General features: G+C 43.8%; 1 long non-coding RNA gene across 1 annotated transcript in view; it reads right to left on the reverse strand.

Annotated features, from left to right (window-relative positions):
• LOC127018176 (uncharacterized) overlaps positions 1-5,430 on the reverse strand; it is a 65,610-nt gene extending 60,180 nt beyond the window's left edge. The window contains exon 1 of the long non-coding RNA XR_007766721.1: positions 5,343-5,430. This is a non-coding gene — a long non-coding RNA (uncharacterized LOC127018176). The remainder of the gene's footprint in view (positions 1-5,342) is intronic.
• Between the last annotated feature and the right edge of the window lie 6,283 nt (positions 5,431-11,713).

Below are 11,713 nucleotides of genomic sequence, written 5' to 3' on the forward strand. Positions count from 1 at the left end.
CAGACAAAACAGATGAAAACAAGAGAATACGTCTTTCCCATTAAACTGAGACTGAGTCTCAATGTATTTCATAGAGCTGCGCAGGGAATGGATTTTTATGCTATCCAAAAGGTTTTAGTAATTTTAAAAAAATCCCTACCCCAAATTTAGACAAATATCTTAAAAAATGTTCATGTTCTTATAAGACAAAAACATTTTGGGGTGATCTTAAATAATTCAGTAATTTATAAAGAATGGCAAACTCCTTATATACTAGCCTCTTCCAGCTAGTGACAGCTTCAACATAAATGAAATTTTTTTTTAATTCATTTTGAAAATGTAGAAACAAGATGCTTTGGAAATTTAATGACTTTTTTTTTTTAATTGAGAAACACACCAAACCCAGATATCTCTCTCAGTCAGCTTTAATTCCACCAATAAATCCCATCCAAGAGATACACAACCCAAAAGCACAGTTTGGAAATGCCTAAACAGCTCTGGTGCCTCATGTGCAGGAGAGCAGGCAAACCTCCTACTTTGCCTCAAAACCATTTCAAGGTTGAACTTGTTTCAACCTACTGCCTCCATACTAGTAACACAAGCATCACTCAGAGCTCGGATCCTGGGGAATGCTCGTCAAAAAAGGCTGCTTCCTCTCATATTTTTTTGTTCACCTAAGGAAAGAAATACTCCACACAAGTACCACTACACTCCCGTATGGCACTTGATGCACCATGACTGAGCTCCTCCTTTACCCACAGAGAGACACTGAAGACCCCAGCAGCTGGGGAAGGCCACCCTGCATCTGCTCAGGCTCTGAATGGAAAAAGTAATTCTCAGTCCCTGTCATCCGACACCTCTTGCCACCATTACATTTGCTTTGTATTTTAAATAGAACATTGTTAATGAACATACTTTCCATTATCCAATGCAATTCACAGTTTAACTCCTCGGGAGCAGGGCTAAATCCCCAGAGAAAGGTCAAGCTGCAAAACATTGGTCCTCCATTGAGGAGAGGCGGTCACCGAGCCCAAGAATGTAATTCTGCTCTTCACACAGGCTGTATTCATTGAGAGCAAGCTAGCACCACACATATGAGCAAGGACATCTCCACAGCTGTTTCTGTCAGGCCAGGGATAGCCAAGAAGCCCCTCCAAGAGGGGGATTTGTATGCACTGAGCAGGATGGATTTCAGACAGCAGGGAACTGCAAGAGAAGAAGCGCCCGTCTGTCTAGCACTGCTCGAGGGTCTGGATCCTCAGCTAGGAAAAGGCAGAGGCTGTTTTGTGCTACTCGCGGTGCTTTGCTTTGGAGATATCCCAGACCCAAATGGGCTTACACAGCCATCCACAGCATCAACACCCACCAGACAGATCGTCAGGCACAGCCTCCTGTCCCCATTGCCCCACTCACATTACAGGTGCTTTCCGCTTACATGCAGGAGTTCAGTGTCAAAAACATGGACAATGAACTCTTAAAAGGAACAACTGTTTCTGCACTCCATCAATGTTCTCCCTAGTCTTCAACTAGATTTTAATTTATTTTAGAAGAATGGTCTCCAGCCAGTGGTTGGTGCAGCTCTGTGTGGAAATAGAGACCAGACGGACAGAAAGCGGCATTTATCCAGGGCAACAAAGCACAGCAGTCAGGCATGCCTGATGTGTCAGGAGTTATTTACCAGTCTTACAGCACCTGAGTGTTGTACACAGCATGCTCCACCCACTGCCCCAAGCTCATTCGGGCAAAGGTTGTTCAGATGTGTCTCCTCACAACCCTCTCTGTGTAGCTTTCTTTTCTCACTCCCAGGAGCTGCTAGACACTGGTCCCTTCTCCCTCCCACCTACAGACTAAGAAACCAAGTAAGCACAACAACAGCTGCATCAATCTTCCCTAGAGCAAGAAGGAACAGAAAGTGCACTAATTGACCTTAACACTGCAGGAGCCAGCGTATATACTCACTGCCGCCTCACAGCATCAGCCCAAGGCTCTGAAGATTTGCCATCTATTTGGAGACATCTTCAACACTTTTACACAACAGCAATATATGTGATTATTTCCTATTACTGAGGTGCCTGACATCACTATATAACATCACCTGGGTCCTTCACACAGATCTGCTAGCCCTGACCCTCATACTGTGATGGCAAACCCAAGAAGAGAAAGTTTGGCAAAGACATTCTCTTTCTGGCAGGCAAAGTTGGCTGTTCACATCACTAAGCCCTCTCAACCTTCATATCCATCTTCTCTACGTTAGTACTGAGGTATTAAAAAGCCACAGTATGTACACCACTCCGGTCTGAACAAACTCCACAAATGTAACCCTCCCCATGATGTAAACTTGCGTCCACACTGAAACATTTTCCTTTTTCACATAGCTCCCCTCTCATGGTATTTCATATCATTATTACAAGAACAATTGTTCAACTTCAACAGGTTTTCAACCAGATCTCGGGCTTTAAACATGACACGTTCCAACAGTCTTCTTCCAAGTACTATCTTACTGTCCATGCAGTCCTGCTGCAGCTTTAAATCTACACTCTTCTTATGCCGGGGAGGCTAATTTTTATACGGATACAAGGAAGTGCTCAAATGTGTAATAAAGAAAAGATGCTTCTTTAGTAACCTATTTCTCATTTATTTTATCATGAAAAATGCAATACTTTCTCATTTACCCAGGCACTTACATTTACTTCAACATGAAATCTGAAATGTTGCTGAAAATATAAAATTTCACTCTCACATCTACCTTGTAGATTAATTGGCACAGTACATATCAGACCACAGTTTATTAGAGCATTAAACTGAACTTCCCATTACCAAAATCTATTGTTTGGGAGGATGGTATAGATTAGTTCATAAACATTTCATTCCTCCACCAACGTAGCAATGATGGGCAGCAGCACTCCTAAATCAAACTGTTTGTTGTAAAAGAAAAGCTATTGCCAATCCTCTGGAAAGGCCTAGCACTAAGAAATGAATGAGGGAGATTGATAAAAAGCAATAAAAATGCACGTGTGTATTTCCTCAGCAGCATGAAAAGTATTTCAAGACGGATTGTTCATGCTGGTTAAAAGAAACAGCAATGATAATTATTATTTGCCATTATACTTTTAAACAGAAAAATTCATTTTTACTGTGTCTCCATAGTTTACATACATTGTTTATTTCCTTAAGGGTCTACAGTCTTCTGCTGGATGAAAGGCATTTAGGCACAGAGAAATGTCACAGGGCGAATTTCAGCCACTGGCACAGCTCTGAGGGAATTCAGCTCCTGCCCAACCTCACAAACATCCACTGAAGCTCACTTGGCCTCTTCATGGTCTCATGAGTGAAACTGGGCAACGAGGAGCACATTAAGAGAGGGACTAGAACAGGTGGACAGCACAAAGTCTTGAGAAAGCCAATGACAAAAGCAGCACCTCACGGTGGCTCCTCAGTTATGTTCTCTACAGCCATCTGGAGCATTTCTCCTTGGTGCACTGTTCTCTGTGCTGACCTTTTCCTTTCTTACCTCCCTGTTGTATGCCAGGCAGCAAAAGGGATGGACCACTGTGCCTCTAGTCTACATCAGAGCACAGAGGTTTGAACAATTTCCAACCTCTTTTGAGCATACCTAGCAGCACAGTGCTATGTAGTACAGGTCACATCCATTTTCCATGAAGGCAGTTCTTTAAGAGAATCAGAAGTGAGGAGGAGTGCATAACACTGCTTCTACCTCACTAAGTCCGGCCACACTTGAGGTTATTTTTCCAGGGCTCTGCTACAAGGACCAAGAGATCACAGGTGAACCCCAGGCATCACATGGAATAAGAAGAGTAACTCTCTCTCTCTCATGGTTGCCGTGAAACTTGTGAAGCAGGCTTAAAAGTGAAAAGGTGAAGAAACAAAGCGCCCATAATTTGTTACATCTGGGGAAAAACAAGTCTCATGTATTTAAGCCAATCACATTTGGGGGGTTTTGGACTTAAAACTCCATTCACATTTCATGTAGACCTGCAGTTGAGAGCCACAGAATGCTTGCACAGCGGGGAAGGAGCCTTGTGGTAGGACCAATTAAAAAAAAAGTTACTTTTCAGAATAAAAGTATTATTTAATTCAAAGCCCTTTCTGGAAGTGGCATAGTTGCATGAGTTTCTGTTTGAAAAATCTCTACAGCATAGCCACACTTAACTTTCCACAGCAGGATGTAAAGAAAGAAAAAACTGAAGAAACCCTGCAGTCAGGTATAGCTAGTAGGAAGGGCAGCATAGCACAGAGTTCACAACCTCAAAAGTTAAACTTTATTATCACAAAAACCCCTATCAGATGTCTCCTTCATTTCACATCCTCTGCATATGCTTCAAAGAAGCATGACAGTGATCATCTCTGCCCACAGCTACAGTAAGGATGATGGTATTTAGTTTCCTACAACCTAGCTAATTAGCTAGTCATAACAACATAACCCTCATCCACCCTGCAGTAAGTTTAGCACGTCTGAGGACACCACATAGTATTAAATGCTTAGAGAGAGGCTACAGAGTGCCTGTAGGTCAGTTTTAAAGACTTACAAGAAATTACGACAGAATAAGGCCTTAAAATAGCTACTAAAAAAGAAATTGCCATCCACCCCATCATTAAAGTGCAGAATAGCATAGAGATCCACTTCCCAAAGTAAGCAAACAAAGTTTCTAGACTATTTTCCAGAGCTCCTGGTACTCAGAACTCATAAAAGGTCTCTCTTCTCTGAGGGTAAGCTCCTCTTTCCAGGCTCTCAGCCCCCATTAACTACACTTTTTTCCAGGGCTCAAGCAAACACATGCTCTGCTGAATCCCAAAAGCCTTGGCAAAAATAAGAGAAAGCTACACCTCCTTCCAGGTAAAAGGGATTAATTACTTCCTACACTCTTGTTACAGAAGACACACACATCCTAAACTGGGTATCATTCAAGGAACAACATGAACATTGTGTATGTTAACATGCCATGTACACCTCGTACCCCAGGGGAAACTGGGGATGGGCATTTTATGCTCACTCCTTAGGCTGTTACGCTCCTCAGCTCTATCAGTTCAGACACAAAACCAAAATGAGTTCTCTTTTATCTTTCCAAATATCAGCTCTCCAGACTGTTTGCTCAGGAAGGCATTTTCTTTGGCTCTTTGTGAGACAAAAACAGATCCATTTTTTAGCTCCATGCTATACTGAACACTACCATTTTTCAAGTTGTTCTCCTCCATGCAAATGACAGTGCTTATTAACTGCCTCATTAGTTTAAAAAGTGGTTTCAATTCAGAGTTTCTCATCTGTAACATTCCTGTATATCTGAAAAGCTAAGTTTGTTTTTAGAAGACAACAAATAAAACACATCTGCCTTTGTTTAACTTACGAGGTTTCCTCTGGTCTGTTCCTTAGACATTCAGGAACGTATCTGATCTTCTGAGCAAGGGTTGACGTTATTACCGTATCTCTTGCACATCCCTGACGGAATAAAAAACAGCAATTAGTTGAACCTGTATAGGCCACACCACATATAGCAAGAACACATTTTCAGAAGAGCAGGACTTATCTATCTACTTGGCAAGTTTGCCAAGGTTGTGAAACAAACCACACAAGGAAGACAGGCCAGCATCTACACAAGCACAGAGTACAGCCCTACAATCACAAGGCAGCCTCACTAATCACCACAGTGGTAATGCAACCACCCTAGCATACCTTTCTACATCCTCTGAGCTCAACACCTACACCTGTGCAAGGGTGGTGCTCAGCTATTTCAAGTTCTTGAAAGCAGCAAAGCATCTGTTAAAGAAATCCCTTTTTCCTCAGGGCAGATTAAACCCATTACATTAATTTGCCTAGTTTAGTAGTAGCTTCCACAACACCATTTCTGCCACATTTGGTGCTACTCTCTTACATACAGACCAATTCTTTCCCAGCCCCTTGCTAAACTGGGGATAAGAAAACTTCATTTTCTATTTGCCTGTAGTAATAGGTACAGCATGGCTGATCAACAGGTCCTGGTCCCTGTGTCTTACACGATTAGCACAAAGCATGGGAATGAGTTCATACCACAAGCTGAAACTGAGACCTCTCAAGCTCCTTTCACAACACCAACACTGAATTGGTGACAATGTTTGTGGTTAATGGCTAAGTTAGGCTGGATTTCAGCTGAAGACATGTGGAGGAAATGGTGAGCAGCTCGTTAGAGCTACTGCATCCAAACCCCCAGTGATTGTTGACTGAAAAAAAGTGTTGTAATGATACGTATGTATTCTGCACATAAAAAACTATGTTAAAAGAGCAGAAAAGCTACAGAATTTAGGATTAGGAAACCCTAGCATCAAAGTTACCTGGCACTTATAAAGAAAGAGTGGTTCATGAGGATGGATCTCAGTGTTATCTTTATCATTTGAGCTCTATTAAACCAGCCAAATGGAGCAGCTTTCTCCCAAATACCAAACAAATAACGAACATGAAGTCTGAAACTGTAAGTATCAATACTGCTTGAACAGAGACACTTCAAAATACTATTGGAAGTGCTTATTGCCACCACACAGGATGCCACACATTTTGATTCTGATATAATAAAAAGTACAGAAGTATATTTTCATCCTTATACAAATACAATACTGATTGCACATACAGGGAGTAGCCCTGTTCTGGGAGATGGTGCCATATTTGCAGAGCCCTGTTTCACACAATACTTTTAACCTTCAGCAATACCTTAAATATATTAATGTCTGCTGTGTTCAGCGAATGCCTTTATGTGCCTTTTATATTCACAACCTGCTGCTCTGATCTATGTTACCTGAAAATAAAGCACATTTTTAATGGTCTGCAGCTGATTTAGGTAGGACAACAGCTCTGATCAAGAGACAAACTTTGCTGAAATTTTGAATTCTTCATAGCCATCTTTGAGAACTTTTATCCTGTGCCACATGCTAAAGTGAACACAGACTGATGAACACCTAGGTAGCTGAAGTTTCCTTCCTTGGTACCAGACTTAAATTTTCCCTACAGAGGAAACCAGGACTTCAGTCTGTAACTTCCATCTTCACTGGGAGTGCTCCCTGAAATAGCTGCTCTTCTTGAGCTTTGGTAGAAGTGATTTTGAAATAATTTACTGAGCAACTTGTACAGTCCTGCTCCAAATCAGTACTGCCACATGCTGAAAACTGCTGACAGCTATCCAACTAACAGACAAAGACGTGGTGGCACAGACTTCAGGCCAGCATCCTAGACTGGCAACCCTTTTTAAACATGACAGTTTGAAGTTTCATGTTAAAAGACCTGGGGAAAACAAAATCTTGTCCCATGGTGAGAGATCACCTGCCACCATCATCTTCAGGCCTGCCAAGTCACGTTCTCAGCTCATGAGACTCACACACTTGACTCCCACGTCCCTCTCCCTGCCGATATCCAGCTATCACCGGACCTCACACGCAGGTCTTGGAAGGCTGTGGCATCTCTCTGGTGCCTCAAGGCACACACTGAAGGAGCTGGCTCTCCTGGTAGCAGTGTGCCTATATGCCACGTGGTCAGAGAGCAAGAGCACCATCGTGGTGCTCTGCCAGGATGGAGGAACGAGAGCTGGTTACCAGGGATCCATGCCCTGAGGAGGCCCACTTGAAGGCACGCGCATCAGCTGCAGCCCGTCTCTCTCTGTCACATCGTCTCGCACCAACATGATTAACAGTGTGTGACCCCATGGCAAAGGCACACTAAGGAGAGTCACATATCAAGGGAGAAGTAAGCTGAGAGCTCTGCTTCTTATTCCAGCTTGCCCTGCACTATAATGCCAGCATAAAAAAGTTGGACGAAGAACATGCAGGTCCCCTGATAGGCAGACGTGCTAAATTGGCACCTGGGTTCTTGAAAGAAGACAGCGCATAAGCTTTAAATAACCTACTCAGAAACCAAACCTCTAGGCTATTCATATCAGACATGAATAGTTGGACACACTCTTTGCAACACAGACTGAAAGTCTAAAAAGGGGATAAAGTGCTCTGTGAGAGGGGTCAGTGCTGTCCCTTGTGTTTTCAAAACTTCTGGTCAGATCCTGCAGCTTGGCTTTACAGGCAGTATCACCATCACATGTATCAAGACAGAGGAATACACAATACACAGCTCTTTCAACAGGAGTCTCTATTATCCAAATACATAGACAGCCATCTGACAGAAATCACCTTCACGGCTTGTACATGGTGTTTACCAGCTGTCAGAGGATCTCTTTTGAATGACTGATCAGCCAAGAAGAACATACCTATAAGCAGTTCTTCCACTTCAGATTTGTACCTTGGATATCAAAAATTATTTAAAAGCCAAGTACGTACCAATGGCACAGGAAAAGCTCTGAGAAAAATGAGGACATTTGCATCCAAGGGCTGCATTAACTGGTAGTTTCCCACATTAAGGTCTGTTATCAAAACCAAATCCAACACACCTATCCCTGGAGGAGAACACTTCCACAGCAACAGATGCTGGTGCAGACGTAATAGGACTAATGATGTCCCAGCTCAGGAATACACATGGGAAGTTGTAGGTGACTTATTTGACAGAAAAAATGCATGCAATGAGATTTGTTTGCTCAGTTCCTTTAAAATTTCTTCTACTTGCAGTGGGAATGAAAGACAGCAAAGAATATCTCTTCTAAAAAAAGATAATTCCTTTTATATGGCTGTTCTGACCTGAATATACTTGTACAGTCTTCATGTCTGGAGAACAGGTACTCCTCAGATGAACAACAGGAACATTAAGTTTGACCAAAACAAAAAAAAAATTTCATTTCAGCCTGTCTTACCCACAGAGCTTCACTTGAACACTTTTTCTCCAGGTAACCTACAACTCCCTTATTTGCTAACTCTGTATCTTGCAAGGCCACCTGCATTTTTTTTTCAGCAAGATAACGCTTTAAATTATATTCACTGTAGTGATCACATTAGACATTGTTCCCAACAAAGCAGGCACTGAAGAGAATACAGGTCCTTTCCAGCTGTAGCAATGACCTATTAACACTGGAAATCATAAAAAAAGAACATAAACGGGTGACTCAAAAGAGGCTGTTCAACCAAACCAATTTGTAACAAAGCCCAAATGTCACAGAGTCCTCAGGTCAGGGCAGTAACACACTGTATGGGAGCCCACTGACTTGGTGTCTTTACATCATGCTGGCAACACTTCTAATACGAGAGGGGTGGATATTGCTAGTGCTGGGTATGACTGGGGGATACACTGTTTACCAGTGTAACACAGAGATCTCTAGCAGTTTGGAGTCTCAAAGGAAAAAGTCTACCACTAACCATACAATATGAGAGCAGGAGAGCTACTAATTCGGGAGAATTTACACCCAATAACATATGGCAAACCATATCCCTCTCCTGAGCCATCCGTACCAGAGGTTAGGAAGGATGAACAGGCCACTTACTGGTATGGGAGACGACCATAACAAAGAGAAACCATCACCATGAAGAGGGGGAAAATCAGAACTATAGACTCACCCTGTGACTATGCCCACACGAGGAATGGAGGTGCAGGGACCAGACTGCGCTAGGAAGGGGTACACCGCTGTCACTTAACCCTGGCTATGCTGTGTCTCTGTAAATTCCCATTAGGCTGCTGTAAGAAAAGCACAATCCCAAACTGGAAACAGCAACTAGAAGGAGGCCAACAATGCATTTGCACTCTCTGCCCTGCTGCAGTATCTATTTCTACTGTTTTCTGCAAGCACATGCAAAAAACCCCCATTGTTCTTAATGTCCGATTTTTTACAACCACTCTTCTTCCCAAAAAGGCTGGTATGAAAAATGTCAGTCTGTTGGCTGCTGTCTCTTTGAGGCATTTCCTGATCCCAGGAACTGATACTTGAAACCTGGACAAAGTTTGCTTTTCTGTGGCTTACGGCAGGATCTACCATCTCTCAGCTCCCTTATCACTTTACCCTGTGTGTGGGTGATGGGATATGTCCTGCCAGATCTTCTTGCTGCAACAAAGCCACCAAGACTGTAAACTGGGTGACCAGGGCATCTCTGGGAGTGTGAATCTCCCTGTCAGCCTCCTGCCAGCTAACAGACCCAAGAGCAAGGCGCTAGGCTCACCCTGGAGCCTATGCCAGCCCAAGAAGGGCACTCCCGAGGAGGCTCTACCTGATGGGATCTCACAGGCATGCCCAAATCTTACCTCTGGACACCCAGATTCAGTAAGTTCCCACCAAACTCTTGTTTTACTTCTTTCCTCTCAACTGCCCGTGCATGGTTAATATGAGATCAGATTCCCAAATGAAAAAATAGTACAAGTTTTCAGGCTGCAACTGGTTTTGTAACGTGGGTGCTCTGGCTGTAAGTACAGACAGACAGCTCTCTGCATTGCCAGTATGTCACGCTGAAAATACATATACCCTTCGAGAGGCTCCCTTCAGGCAGGCTCATCTATAGGAACAGCTATTCCTGTAGTGCCATCTTCTGGCTTAGGGTGTAGGAACAGCATAGCTGAAAATGGGACCGATGAAAAGCAAGATTTTTTTTATCTGTTAAAAAACATTACAACAGGTCTAGACTATGGATCAATATACAGAAACACCCAAACCACAGGAATTCTCTCAACAGATTATGTACAGTTCACCTCCCAGTAAATTATTAGTTTTAAAATGACAAGATTTTGAAAAATATCTTTTGGCCCAAGCTGCTTTGCATTTTGAGCCATTACAATCTTGCTTTTCAGCATTTGTTTTATTTCTCAACAAACATCAAGGCTCAAAACTCACATTTTGGTTACAATTTTTATGCCATCTCATGACTCTGGAAGGTAATGCCTGAAGGTTCCCCAACAGCATGTAGGGAGTGAGGAAAGCATATAAAATCCCATTGATGGGGATTGTATATCGTTTTAACTCAATCCTCATCACAATAACAACTGGTAACATCTGTTTTCTAGTCAGCTTGTCTCTCAGGGTTTTGTTGGTAAAGGAAGCAGATAGGAGCTCCTTTCTCAGTGAAAGATGCCCTTTTACAGCTCAAAACTTTCCCAAATGGTTGACTCATGAGAGTATTATCTGTCAGGGCTGTGCCCTGTGCAGCAGGGCGACCACACAAGCCGAATGGAGGAAGAACTATGAGCAGACTGTTAAATCTTTATCCTTTCCCCCACCTCCAGTGGTTTTCTCTTCCTGAAACTAATGCTCCGTTCACCCTTTGGAAAGCCCCTGCACATAATAATCATAAACCACCTTCTTTAGGCAAGCAGCCCTCCAAAAAAAAAAGGGGGGGGGTGTGCTAAAAGATTTTGGTGTGCAGGTTCCGCAAATTAAAACCCACCGACATCAGGAGGCCGTGGGGTAGTTTTTTCCCGGAGAGCGGCCGCAGCAGCCAAGGCCCGCGGAGCCCGGCGAGCGTCCGTCCTGCCGCCAAAATGGACCCTGAGGGGCGCTCCCGGGCCCGGCGGTGCCTTCCCCTTCCGCACCGCCTGGAGCAGCCCTGAAGAGAGAGGAACTCAGGTTCACCCCCTCGGTCCCTCGCCAGGGCTGGGGACGTCAGGGCCCCCCAAAACCCGGCCTGCCGACCCGGGGAGGGGTGACAGCCCCGTCCCTGAGGGGACGCCCCCGCTGCTGCCGCCCTGAGGAGGGAGGACAGAGCCGTGGCAAAGCTGGGAGCGGCTCTCTCCCAGCGTAATCACACAAACCACCCCTGAATACATAATCCACTTCGTCCTGACAGCCACCTCACCCTCCCTGGGTGCGCCTGAGTCGCCTTTGTTCCCGCTCACCTC

Source organism: Gymnogyps californianus, chromosome 7, assembly GCF_018139145.2.
Source record: "Gymnogyps californianus isolate 813 chromosome 7, ASM1813914v2, whole genome shotgun sequence".
Taxonomy (NCBI): domain Eukaryota; kingdom Metazoa; phylum Chordata; class Aves; order Accipitriformes; family Cathartidae; genus Gymnogyps; species Gymnogyps californianus.